The 12082-nt window shown below is 43.0% G+C and overlaps 1 long non-coding RNA gene across 1 annotated transcript; it reads left to right on the forward strand.

Moving 5' to 3' along the window:
• The first annotated feature begins 207 nt into the window (after positions 1 to 207).
• LOC120408552 lies at positions 208 to 11388 on the forward strand. The gene is made up of 3 exons (XR_005600775.1): positions 208 to 342; positions 2577 to 2763; positions 10994 to 11388. It is a non-coding gene; the product is annotated as an uncharacterized LOC120408552 (long non-coding RNA).
• Positions 11389 to 12082: the final 694 nt, after the last annotated feature.

Here is a 12082-nt window from a genome sequence, read left to right on the forward strand (position 1 = left end):
AGCCTAAAAATGGGACAGGGTGAATTATTTATCAGGGAGTGGATTCTGGTGGGAAGAAGGAAACAGGAAGTGGGAGGAAGGGAAGAACTGTAAAGGGTGTGGGGGGAGAGTACCGCTGGCTTATTCTTTCAAATAAAGTGTATTTTTTTGTTAATTAAAAATGAAAATAAGCAACTGTCTAAAACAAGGCTCTCATGCCCTCAACACCGTGCACTGGAGCGCCGCTACCATGGTGATTCACAAGGACCTGACTCAGGACCCAGATCCAGATGAAACCAACTGGACTACTCGCATACTTAAAGTTAAGCATGTTCTTGAGTATTTTGCTGGACAGAGGCCCAGGTGAGGGCTATTTCAGACCCCCATGCCAGAAAGCTTGGTGCCCCTCGATGAAGGGGTTATATAGGCTTGTTGGTTCCCCTTGCAGATGCACCCCATCTCGGCAGTTCCAACACACTTCTGAGTTAGAAGAATTATTATTTTGTTTTCTGAGATTTGCTTTCAACTCCTCAGACCACTGTCACTACTAGCTTATACAAATGGGTTTGTCTTTGCAGTTACCTTGTCCTTCCCCACTCTCCTTTGGTCATTTGCCTGTTGCATGTTGTCAAAGCCCCGTAGCAGAAGCTCTGACTTTCTTTGGACTGTGAATGTTTCTGTCTATGGAAACTGCAAGACCTGAAATCAATCAATAATTTACAAAGTAGTCATATATCCCAATAATGAAAGACCAAATGAGCAAAAATAGACATAACAGACAAAGGAACTGCTATTTCCATTTTACAGATAGGGAACTGAGGGCAAAGAAACCAAGACCCCAAGTTTGCAAATACTTGTGGACATACTTAACTTGAAGCATTTGAGCAGTCCCACATGGGGCTACTTAGGTGGGTAAAGCCAAGCATGTGCCCGAGAGTTTGCAGGACCAAGGGCTAAGTACCAAGGTCACATAAAAAGTTTGTGCCAGGGTCATGAATTGAACCTATACTTTAAGTCCCAGTCCAGGAGAGAATAATAGAATATCAGGATTGGAAGGGACCTCAGGAGGTCATCTAGTCCAACCCCTACTCAAAGCAGGACCAATCCCCAACTAAATCCCCCAGCCAGGGCTTTGTCAAGCCTGACCTTAAAAACCTCTAAGGAAGGAGATTCCACATCTCCCTAGGTAACCCATTCCAGTGCTTCACCCTCCTCATTAGGAAAAACTTTTTCCTAATATCCAACCTAAACATCCCCCACTGCAACTTGAGACCATTACTCCATGTTAATCACAAGACCACCCTGCTCACTAAAAAGAGGTGAATGTTGCAGATTCAGAAAACTAGTGATAGCAACAACAGCATTAGGTTTAAAAAGAAAAAAAAAGTCACCCCCCCTTTCTGAGTCTGAGCCTTTCCCCACATGCTCTTAAACATAGTTAATCTACTATGCCGTGAAAACTCACCCCTTCCTGGTATTTGTGTCCATTAACAGAAAATAAGAAAATTCAGCTCAAACTTTTCCCCAGACTAGGCTGCTCTGCGGCTCCTCTCTCATGACTGCTCAGCCCACACCCTAGATCCTCCCTGTTCTCTAAAGCATCATTCCCATCTCCCTTATATCCAAGCAGAATTACAAGCCTCTTGCATCAGTGAGTCACAGCAGGATCATATTAACATCGCCCAGCAGAATCAAAACCACTTGGCAATGGTTCGTGTTCACAGGAGAACACTGCCTGCATGCTACAATAAGAGATCCAGCTAGTTCCCTGTTGCCATATAATTAGAGTTGGAAGGACTCATTTTTAATTGGTAAATGTCAATATTACTGTACACACACGGACCAATGAAAAAATATTTCCATCAATAATAATCAAAAGTTACAGATAGGTAAAGTAAGAAAAATGCTGCTTGAGAACTTAAGAGTTTGAGTTAATATTCTTTACATCGTATGTTTTGATATGTGATGCTGATCATTTGCGTTTTAATAGTTAAGCTTTAACTTTTTGAATCTCAACATCTATTGCCATTAATTATTGTCTGACCGCCAGATAGTTTTACCCTCCATAAACTTTGCACAGCTGTGAAAATTTAAATTGATAAAATTGGGGAAAAAATGCTTAAAAACACTGATAATCCTTTAAAATGATAAAAGAAAAAAAAAGAATTCTCCCAAGCCTACATAGAGTCCCTCAGCACTTTATTTCACTCCAGCTGATTTACACAACCTAGCCAAATTTCTCATTAACTCCCAGTAAAATTTGCAAAAATACATGCGAAGGTCAAAACAACAAACTTCTACGATCCTTTGGCTAAGGACACGAAGATTATAAAACCCCAGCAATTTGTTATTTTTCCCCTTTCATATATTTTTTACAAAGGTTCTTAAGAGCAAATGTTGACATTGGGGTGGGAAGTGCACCCTGAGTGGGCTGAGAGTGGGTGACAAAGGATTATATAGAAGAGGTGGCTTCCGGACATTTAAATCTTTCAAGTGGTACAGAATTTTTGCAACAACAAAACCAACAACAGTGTCCTATTGGTTTTGGGCATTAGCTGGACTCTACTGAAAAACATTATTAATTGTTTGTAATACAGGAATGCCTAGTGGCCCAACCAAGATTGGGGCTCCACTGGGGAAAAACAGTCCCTGCACTGACAAGGAAAGCAGACAAGACAAAGTGGGGAGACAGAGGTGAAGTGATTTGCCCAAGGTCACACAGAAGGTCAATGACAGATCCACCCAGTCCAATACCTGATCCATGAGGCCACACTGCCTCCAACCGTGAGCATTAACTCTTTGTAAGAAAGTGTCTCGTTTATGAAATTCCCTGGGTTGGTTTGTTGTTTGAATGAGCAAAAAAAATGTGAGGCTGGTTAGTGCAAAAGGTCTGAAGGAGGACAGCCCTGCTCTGCGAGCTTCTGAAAAGCTGCCAAAGCAGGCTGCCCTCCAAACGTTACTACATAATTATGCCTTCAAAGCAAAAGTATTAAGCACTCTGTCCCCTCTGGGTTTCCACATGCCAACCCTACCCACATATTTAGGTCTTTCCCAGTTCCCTGCGCCCTCCTTCCATCTCCTCTCTATGCTTCCCCTCCTCTGTGCACCTGGAATTCCCTAGAGTCTCTTCATCCCTTCCACCGGTTTCTGCTATCCTTCTGGTGCCCCTCTTCCTATCTCCTCCAAAGTCCTCTCTACCACCCCATCCCAAGACCAGGAAGTCCCATGCTACCCCCTCCAGTACATGTCCCTCCTGGTTCCCTGCCTTTCCCCCATACTCCATCTTGGACTCATGCCCTGCCACATTTCCCTCTGCTTTCCTCCCACCTAAGTCCAACAGCTGGTGCCAGAAGATCAGTCCATAGTCATGAACATTTACACCACAGGTGCTGCTCTTTATACTCAACAGGTTTTCATAGCTTTTTAATCTCCCTTCCTATTGTAACCCTTCTGCCCGTCTGAGTTGGCAGCAGCAAGGGCCGGGTTCAGTATCTAGGGGTTCTGTTTCAATAACGCAATGCAACACCGGCTCGAGCACCCACCCAGTGACCTGGGACAATTACATACCACCCCCCGGGCGCCTCTAAGAGGCAATACTTCCCCTCTTGCAAGCACGGAGTCTGACTGTAGCAAAATCCTTTTAATAAAGGAGGGAAGCAATGCGGCATTATGTCGGGGAAACACCACAAACAGGATTTATAACACAAACCATGAGAAAAAGACCCACCCCAAGTAAGTTTGGCAGTATCCTTTTCCCCTCAGGGTCTTTAGTCCAAAGATCACCCCAAAGTCCCAGAAGTCCAACACCCGAAAAGTCTCTGTCCCTGGTCAGTGCAGCCCCAGAGTTCAAAAGTTTATCTGCAGAATTTTACCCCCCCACACCACAGCCTGGTGGAAATGGGGGGTGGTGGAAGGGGCACACGGGGCATTAAGGGGCATCTTACATGGTCCGAGGCCAACTGCCCCGCCTCCCCGTTGGGTTCTGCTGCAGCCTTCACCACAAACTGCTCCGCTCTGCCCTGCTCCGCCACACTTCACTCCAATCACCATCCCGTGGGCCGCTCCAACCATCCCCCAAACTGCACCACTCTGCCAGCCACTTAGCAACATAGCTTCAAGCTCCCCCACTAGTTAACACAGCACTCAGTGATCTCAGCTCTTAGTACTTTTAGCTCTTGTAGTGATTTCAGCTTGTAGTAGGGGAGCCCCAGTGCTGGTGCACCATTGGTCCAAAGTGAACTCAGCACAGCAGCCTGTAACTAGACTCTTAATGGAAACAAGATTAGCTCTGCTATTCAACAGTGGAGAGAAGAGGAGGTGCAACTGGTGTTTTAGACCCTCAAAAGGGGGCCCATACTATCAGGTACAAATACCTGTCCCCCACCTCTCTCTCAATTCACTAGGTTTTGGAACCCATGTCCCTTGTCTAGCGAGTGCTACTTAGTTGACGGTGAGTCCCTCTGTCATAAAACAGTTCCACTGGCCTTGATTCACATAATCAAGGTAACACCACTTTATTCTTCCTGCCCCAATAACAGAGAAATTGGGGATCCCACAGCAGCCAAAGTGACTATTTGGGCAGCTGTTGGCTCATGCTGGGCAAGGTGGGTGTTCCTATGCAAACAAGACCAGCCCTTGAAGTTCTTTTCCACAACTCGCCACAATTCACCACCAGATGTCAGGGTAGAGCTCATCCTGACTCTGTTTACACTATTAACTCTCGAAAAACTATTGTAATAGGTCTTCCAGCATACCCAGAAAAATAAATGTAGAATCCCTACTCCAGCCCCTTTGAAGCAGGGTGGATAAAACGATGATTATTATTTTTTAAGCTTATTTTTTTGTTTTGTTATTTAAGTTATGACAAGTTTCTTTTTAAAAATAAACCTGTTTAAAATGAAATCTGAATTTAAATATGAAATATATTAAGGCCTAAATTTAAAATAAAATAAAAATGCTGAATCCAGGAGCCTCTATCAAAACCTGAGTTAAAGGCTGCTTTTCCACAAAATGAAAGAATCAGGGGAAACAGAGATAATCTATCTTTTGAGGTCAAGCTTTATAAATATGGCACAATAGGTCATGTACTGCATTAAGAGCTTGTTTAGTTTAATAAAAATAAAAATTATATGCTGTTGTGTGTTTAATTAAATTCCAGTTACCATCCTAAGGAAGCTTGACACAAATCATGAGCAAAAAGCTAATTATCTAGTAAATAAGAAATATATCACTCACCACTTTCTAGCATACTAAAAATTTACAATTACCAGTAATAACAATCTGAAAATATTAAGCTATATACATTTAAGCAAAGATATAGTTATAGTATACCCTCCCAGATAGCAAAAAGATGTACCAAATTTAGCATAAAGTCTGTATTTAGTTGTGAACCAACATATTTAAATGGTTATGTCAACCAATGAGAATGCACCTATCCTTTGAAAATAACTGAAGTACAAATGGAAAAGTTGATTCTTATCGATGATTAAAATTGAGGCTTTTCACTTAAATCACAATTTAAATCAATCCACCCTGCTCTGAAGACATGATCAGACAAAAGAGCATTAGAATCATGGGTTTGTTTTTTAAAAAAGCAGACTACAGCTGCATTTTTGGAGCACCATAACTTCAAAACTCTAAGTCTGATTTCTACCAAAATTTCACAGAAAGCCTCTACCTAGGGAGAAGAGGCACTATGCAAAGATTCAAAACGATTGGATTCTTACTGGAGCAAGGTAGGAATGGTTTGAAAATGTGACTTCTAGGACCTGATCTAAAGGCTGTCAAAATCAGTGGTAGCCTTTCGGCTTTAATGGGAATTCAGTCAGGCCTGTAAAGGGGAACTAGCATCAGCCTCAACAGTGGGGTATCTACCACTGCTCTTGTAGCAAGAGAGATCTTGATTGCAGCAGAAAGAGGCGCTAAGGTGGCACATTTCAGTCAGAGTACACATGCAAAATGCCTTAGGGTTTCTAGTAAATGTATTCTCAACACCTTTCTGCTTTACACAGAGCAGGATCTCTTCTCTGCTCTTCAAAAACAACTTTCCATAGGCCTGAGTATAGGAGTGCTCACAGGGGAAATGGTCATCAGGCACCACTGCTATGGGTGAGAGCAAGTGCAAAACATGGCACTAGGTTCTGCAGTGATAGGATTGTGCAAACTACGTTGTCAAGTACACTTCTGGCATACACACACAGATTATAGTACTAGGGAATAAAGTACAGGCCTAGTGCATCAAATTACATTTTGGGACAGTTACAATAAGAAGAGCCAAAGCAAATATTACCCATCCATGGGGTTGTTTACAGAGGTAAGCAGGATCAAAAATGTACTGCAGAGGAGTGCACAAAACCATTTGTTTCTAACTCCTTCCATAATGAATGTATCCCAGTGGGATTTACCGTTTGCTAGTGGGCTGTGGAAATGTCTTTGCTATTCCAGAATTATGCTTCACTATACTGTGACTGAAATATAGCGTGTATGAGATTTCTTTTGCTGGGAGAAGGGGAAGGGAAGGTGATTGCTTCATTGCAGTTGTAGAACCTTCTTGACACCGCTTCACATCAGATGTTACAATGTCCTCCCATTCCAATCTGCACTGCCACCATTTTGGCTCGACAGTGTACCACAGTCTTCACAGGCTAACTCTGACATCTTATTTCATCGTCACACTGTTAACAGTGTCTCCACAGACCCGCACTAACATCATTTCCATTGTTGTCATATTGTAGAAATGGCTCTGAACAGATTTGCACGGGTATCATTTTGCCTCAGAGGACATTGAAAGAGAATCTCTCAGCAGAGTTCTGCTTCTATGAGTTCTGTTTAAATTCACAATGACACACGTTAACATCTTCATGGTCTGGTGCTGGCAGGAATTAGTGCTGTTTCACTCTGGCATCATAATATGATCAGTGTACTCAAATTATCATTATCAGCTGAGCATCAGCCTGCTTGGTCCTATACAAAACAGAAAGATATGGTCCTTGTCCCAAGAAGCTTACATTCTAGACAGACAATACATCAGGTGATCCGGTGGACAGGTTTTTAACTATATCTATGTCTTTTTAATGTTCTCAAAACAGTAGTTTCTAAACTTTAAGGTTGTAGGTGCTAGAACTGGCTTGAAAGAGTTTCCATCATATACTGGATTTACAGTTGGTTCAATGGCTCTCAGCACCCCACTATACAGTACACTGTTTAAGGTCCAGTATAAAATTAGTGCAGGGCTCCAAACTTGCACCGATATCCTAGGTTAGCTCCTCAGCTGGTGTAAACTTGTCAGAGGAGCTGTGAAATATCAAAGAGGTAGCTGTGTTAGTCTGGCTCTGTAAAAGCAGCAAAGAGTTCTGTGGCACCTTATAGACTAACAGACGTATTGGAGCATGAGCTTTCGTGGGTGAATACCCACTTTGTCGGATGCATGGAGGAGCTGTGATAATTTACACTAGCTGATGATCTGACACCCCGCCCCCAAGAGTTCACTGCATTTGTGCCACAATCTGTATTTCTGGGTCACAGCTAACAAGGGTATGATCATGTCTCTTACATCTCTGTTAAACACACACACACACACACACACACCCTGGAATTTCTGGGATCTTAAAATCCAATTGCTTGTCATCAGAGAAGAGCTCAGCTGAGCTAGAAGTCAGGTTCAGCACAGAAAACTAAACTCAGAAAGGTTTCAGAGTGGTAGCCGTGTCAGTCTGTATCAGCAAAGACAACAAGGAACCCTTGTGGCCCAAATACATTTGTTAGTCTCTAAGGTGCCACAAGTAGTCCCCGTTCTTTAAACTCCTAAATTGTTCTATATTTCCTCTGAGCAACTAGAACAGACTAAAGCACACAAAGGAGAGTTAAACTCTGACTCGCAGGAGGTAACAATGTAACATAGGCTCTGCTCAAAATCTGGAAGGATTAAAAATATAAGCAAATATCAATTTTAAGAAGATATTGGTCCTTTATAAAGTCCGGGATTTGGTTAGCTAGGATCCACAGGGCTGACGCTTTACTGATGCGTGCCTAAGCTTAGTGACTCCCAAAAAGTCAAATTCTGCTCTTCACATCAGGGTTTCACAAATGCTACTTATCCCCTAATGCTCCATCGGTGACTTTCCTATACTCCAAAGTAACAGAGTGAAAGTGTTAGCGGCCATGCATAATGTATGCCTCCTGGCGTTAGTGCTCATTATGAAGTATAACATTAGTTTAACAACCAGCAGAATAAGCTTGACATGTTGTAGGATGTGGTTCATAACATTTGAACATTAAAACAATCAAGTGATCCAACTGTTTGCAGTGCTCTGTGAGCTGTGTAATAAACAACTCCATCATGCCATGGAAGGCTTTAAAAGATACTCTAAATGAAACTCTTAGGAATTAACAGTTCAAAGCAAATATGCCTTAAACAACATAAATCAACCATCCCATACAGTAAGAAAAATGCAAGACTTACCGCACTTATATTTAGTATAATAGAGTAGGTTATCAATTGTAAACAAGATTAAGGACTCCTAGCCTGATTCTTACTACAATCCAGTCGCTTGCTCCTCATTCATTTCATAATCCAGTTATGAACTGTTCTACTTGCTTTGAAAACTCTCCACAGGATTGCTCCACTGGTTGGACTTGGACCTCATTTCCTCTACTCCCATTCTCATCAGGGATCTAGTATTGGCCTCCTCTTTTGTCATCTAATTCTTTCCCACCACTGCTGGTGAGTAAGGCGTCTCCTCTGCCGCCCCTGTCAATGTTCAACTCATCAACAAAAGCACAAAAAGTCTCTTAACTTCTAGAGGTCCAGATGACCATACAACTAGACCTCACCCTACTCTTATCTTCAGCATTTACTCCTGTTGTTCTATGATGAACGGTAAGCTTTGAACGTACCTGCTTTGTAAATTGTCATGCACATCTATAGAGTGATGAATATTACACACCTCACTGTTTCTTTTAAGAGTTCCGCTGAAATCAGCGTGCTGGCTTATGCCCCTTTGTTTCTCACTCCCTTGGTGTGATGGGGTTGACTTACTGCTGGCGCATCCCCTTGTGGTTGCATCTGATTTGCTCTGTCCAGTCTGATGCCCTCTTCCTTTAGTCACTCATTGCATGGATCCTCCTGCTCTCTAGTAGTTGCAGAGGTGTCTTTTCGTGGCTTGTCTCTCTGGCCAGGTCACTATACAGTTTTCCCCTTCCAGAGTCTGACCAGACCAGCTGTCTGGGTGCCATTCCAGGCAGTCTTCCATTTCAAAACTGAGCCACTTCCCCACTGGCCAGACGGGGAACCCAGGCCCACACACTATTCTAGGTTTCAACCCAGGGACAAAACAATCAGCTGCCAAGGTCTGCACCGGCCCAACCCTTGCTACCACTGCCTGGGCCTCTTCCTACTTCTCCGTCCTCAGGCTTTCTTCTCCACCACCCCTCTGGGTACACCTTTTCTGTAGGGTCAGGGTCCCAGGGCTTCCTCCTTCTCTCCTTACTAGGCCCAGAGAGTGACTGCAGACACCCATACTGCAGCCCCTTCTGTTCTCACCTCCCTGCTTTATACAAGCCCCCACCTACTCTTGCCCAGATAGGCTCCATCTTCAATTAGTGCTGGTCAGTCAAGCCTAAGTCTCCCCCCAGATGCAGCCTACTAAGTTAATTAGCCTCTTCTGAGCTAATTTAACCCCTTCAGAGTGGTGCGGGACCATCACACTCTGCCATGAATCATCTAACTCTGCAAACGGTTACTTAGGAAACTGTTTGTGTGAAGGTCGCTACACAAGAGAGAGCAGTCGTATTTTATACTTTTCTTCTACCACCGTTTCAGAGATGGTATGAAAGGGAACCATTCAAATGTCCGATCTTAGGGAAGTCAGAGCACCTCACATCTGATTGTTAATACATCCGGGGTAGTTTTAATACAACTTTGCTTAACAATGTGTAATATATTGGTTTAGAGCCCAATCTAGTGTCCATTAACATCAATGGGAATCTGTCCATTGGCTTTAGTGGGCATTGGATTGGACCCCTAGAGCACATGATCACAGCTCCATGCAATGGTTGGCCCCAGTGACTACAACAGAATACTATCTACCCATAGCCTATTGTCTGCCTTGGCTTAAGTGCCAGAGGCCTGGGGTTTCAGTGCTGAAGGCCCCTGTTCAATTCCCCAGGTGACACTGATGCTTATTTGTGTATGTGATCCCTGTGTGTTGCAGAAGGGCTCAGGATAAAACCTTTCCTAGGCCAGAGAGATTCCCATTTCTCTTCTTAGCCATAATGACCACAGCCTTAGCCCACTTCTGTGAGCGCTCTGTGCCAGGTACATGGAGCACAGTGCTCATCAGGGCCCAGTCGCAGTAGGGACTGTCTAGTGGTTAGGGTGTTGGACTAGCACTCAGGGACTGGGTTCTACACCTTGTCTGGCTACAGACTTGGCAGAATATGTTCTAAGGAACCTCAGTGCTCTTTAGAAAAGTGATTGACAGTTATGTCCCTAAGTCCCCTTGAATGTCAAGGAGACTCAGACTCCTAAGTGACTAAGGGTGAGATGTTCAAAGGTATTTAAGTACCTACTGGGATTTACACAACAAGTGCCAAAGTAAGTTAGCTGTCTAACTCCCATTGAAACCAAGGGGAATTAGGCACTTCTGTGACTCCTAATAGGGACCTATCTGCATGTTTATGCACCTAAATCCATTTTTAAATCTGGCCCTTTGTCACTTTTCAAAATGGGATTTAGGCACTTTTGAAAATGTTGCTCTTATTGTACATGGTGCTTTAGCTGCTCCTCACTCAAAGCAGGGCTAATATTTCCCTCCCCGGTGGGGTGTTGGTTGTGAGAATAGAGTCCATTAATGGCTGTGAAGAACTACAGTGACAGGGGTAGTACCTAGATCATGTGCCTCCTCCTAGGGAATATTTAACTAAGCTTTTCTCTTTGGACTTAAATGTGTGTAAGTAAAAACTGCTTCCTCAAAAGTTCCATGTTCTCTTAATCCAAGTACATTTGTTATGACAGCTGCAATGCAAGAGGGAACAGTGGAAACCAGCTGTAGAAAAACGGACAGGGAAGATGCTCATAAAAATTCCCAGAAATCTGAAAAGTCGACATCTGTGGGGCCTAATCTTGCTGCTACCAAAATAGCTGGACTACACTAGGAGCAGGAACAGGCCCTCGATCGCTTCTAAAATAATCATTTGGGATCAGAGAGTGCAATCGCATAAATATCAGCCTTAATTGGACTTCCTGGGCATGACATTTACCAACAGGACTTAACCTTTTAACAGAGCTCATGCAAGCGATTATTGTTTAACATATTTAGTGCCATTTAGCCATTGCCATCGAATGATGATAAGATTAGTCATGACAGTTCCAACAAAAAATATGTTAACATAGTGCGTTTAGAGCTCCACCCCGAAGTGACTATGAGTCAGGAAGGGCAGCGCTGAGAAAAGCAGTGGTGAGATCAAAGATAAGGTTGGGATCTGCGTTTATATGGATTCAGTGGTCCAGCAGCCAGGCAGTGTGGGTACAATAAAACCCTTGCAATATGCGAGAAAAAAATCTGTGATAAGAATCTCATATGTCAACAAAGGTCAACGCAGATGGCAGAAGTACAGCCCCATTTTACAGATGGGGTTACTGAGGCAGAGAGATTAAATGTAGTCACAGAGATGACATGTGTCCGATGCAGAATAAATAGGGACGGTTGAAATATTTCTGTCAAAACTGTTTTTTGATGGAAAATTGGATTTTCAACTACAACAGTTCTTGTGTGTGTGTAAAAATGTGCTTTGCATTGAAATTTTGGATTTTTTTGTTGAAGAAACAAACTCTTGAAAACAGATACTGTACAATTTGATTTGGAAATAATAGAAACTTAGAAATGTAGGGCTGGAAGGGACCTCAAGAGGTCGTCAAGTCCAGGCCCTTGTGCTGAGGCAGAACCAAATAAACCTAGACCATCGCTGACAGATGTTTGTCCAACCCATCCCTATAAAGCTCCATGATGGGGTTTACACAGCCTCTCTTAGCTACACTTATAGTTAGAAAGTTTTTCCTAATCTAACCTAAATCTCCTTTGCTGCAGATTAAGGTCAGCTCATT

This window comes from Mauremys reevesii, linkage group 6 (assembly GCF_016161935.1).
Source record: "Mauremys reevesii isolate NIE-2019 linkage group 6, ASM1616193v1, whole genome shotgun sequence".
In the NCBI taxonomy this organism is placed as follows: domain Eukaryota; kingdom Metazoa; phylum Chordata; order Testudines; family Geoemydidae; genus Mauremys; species Mauremys reevesii.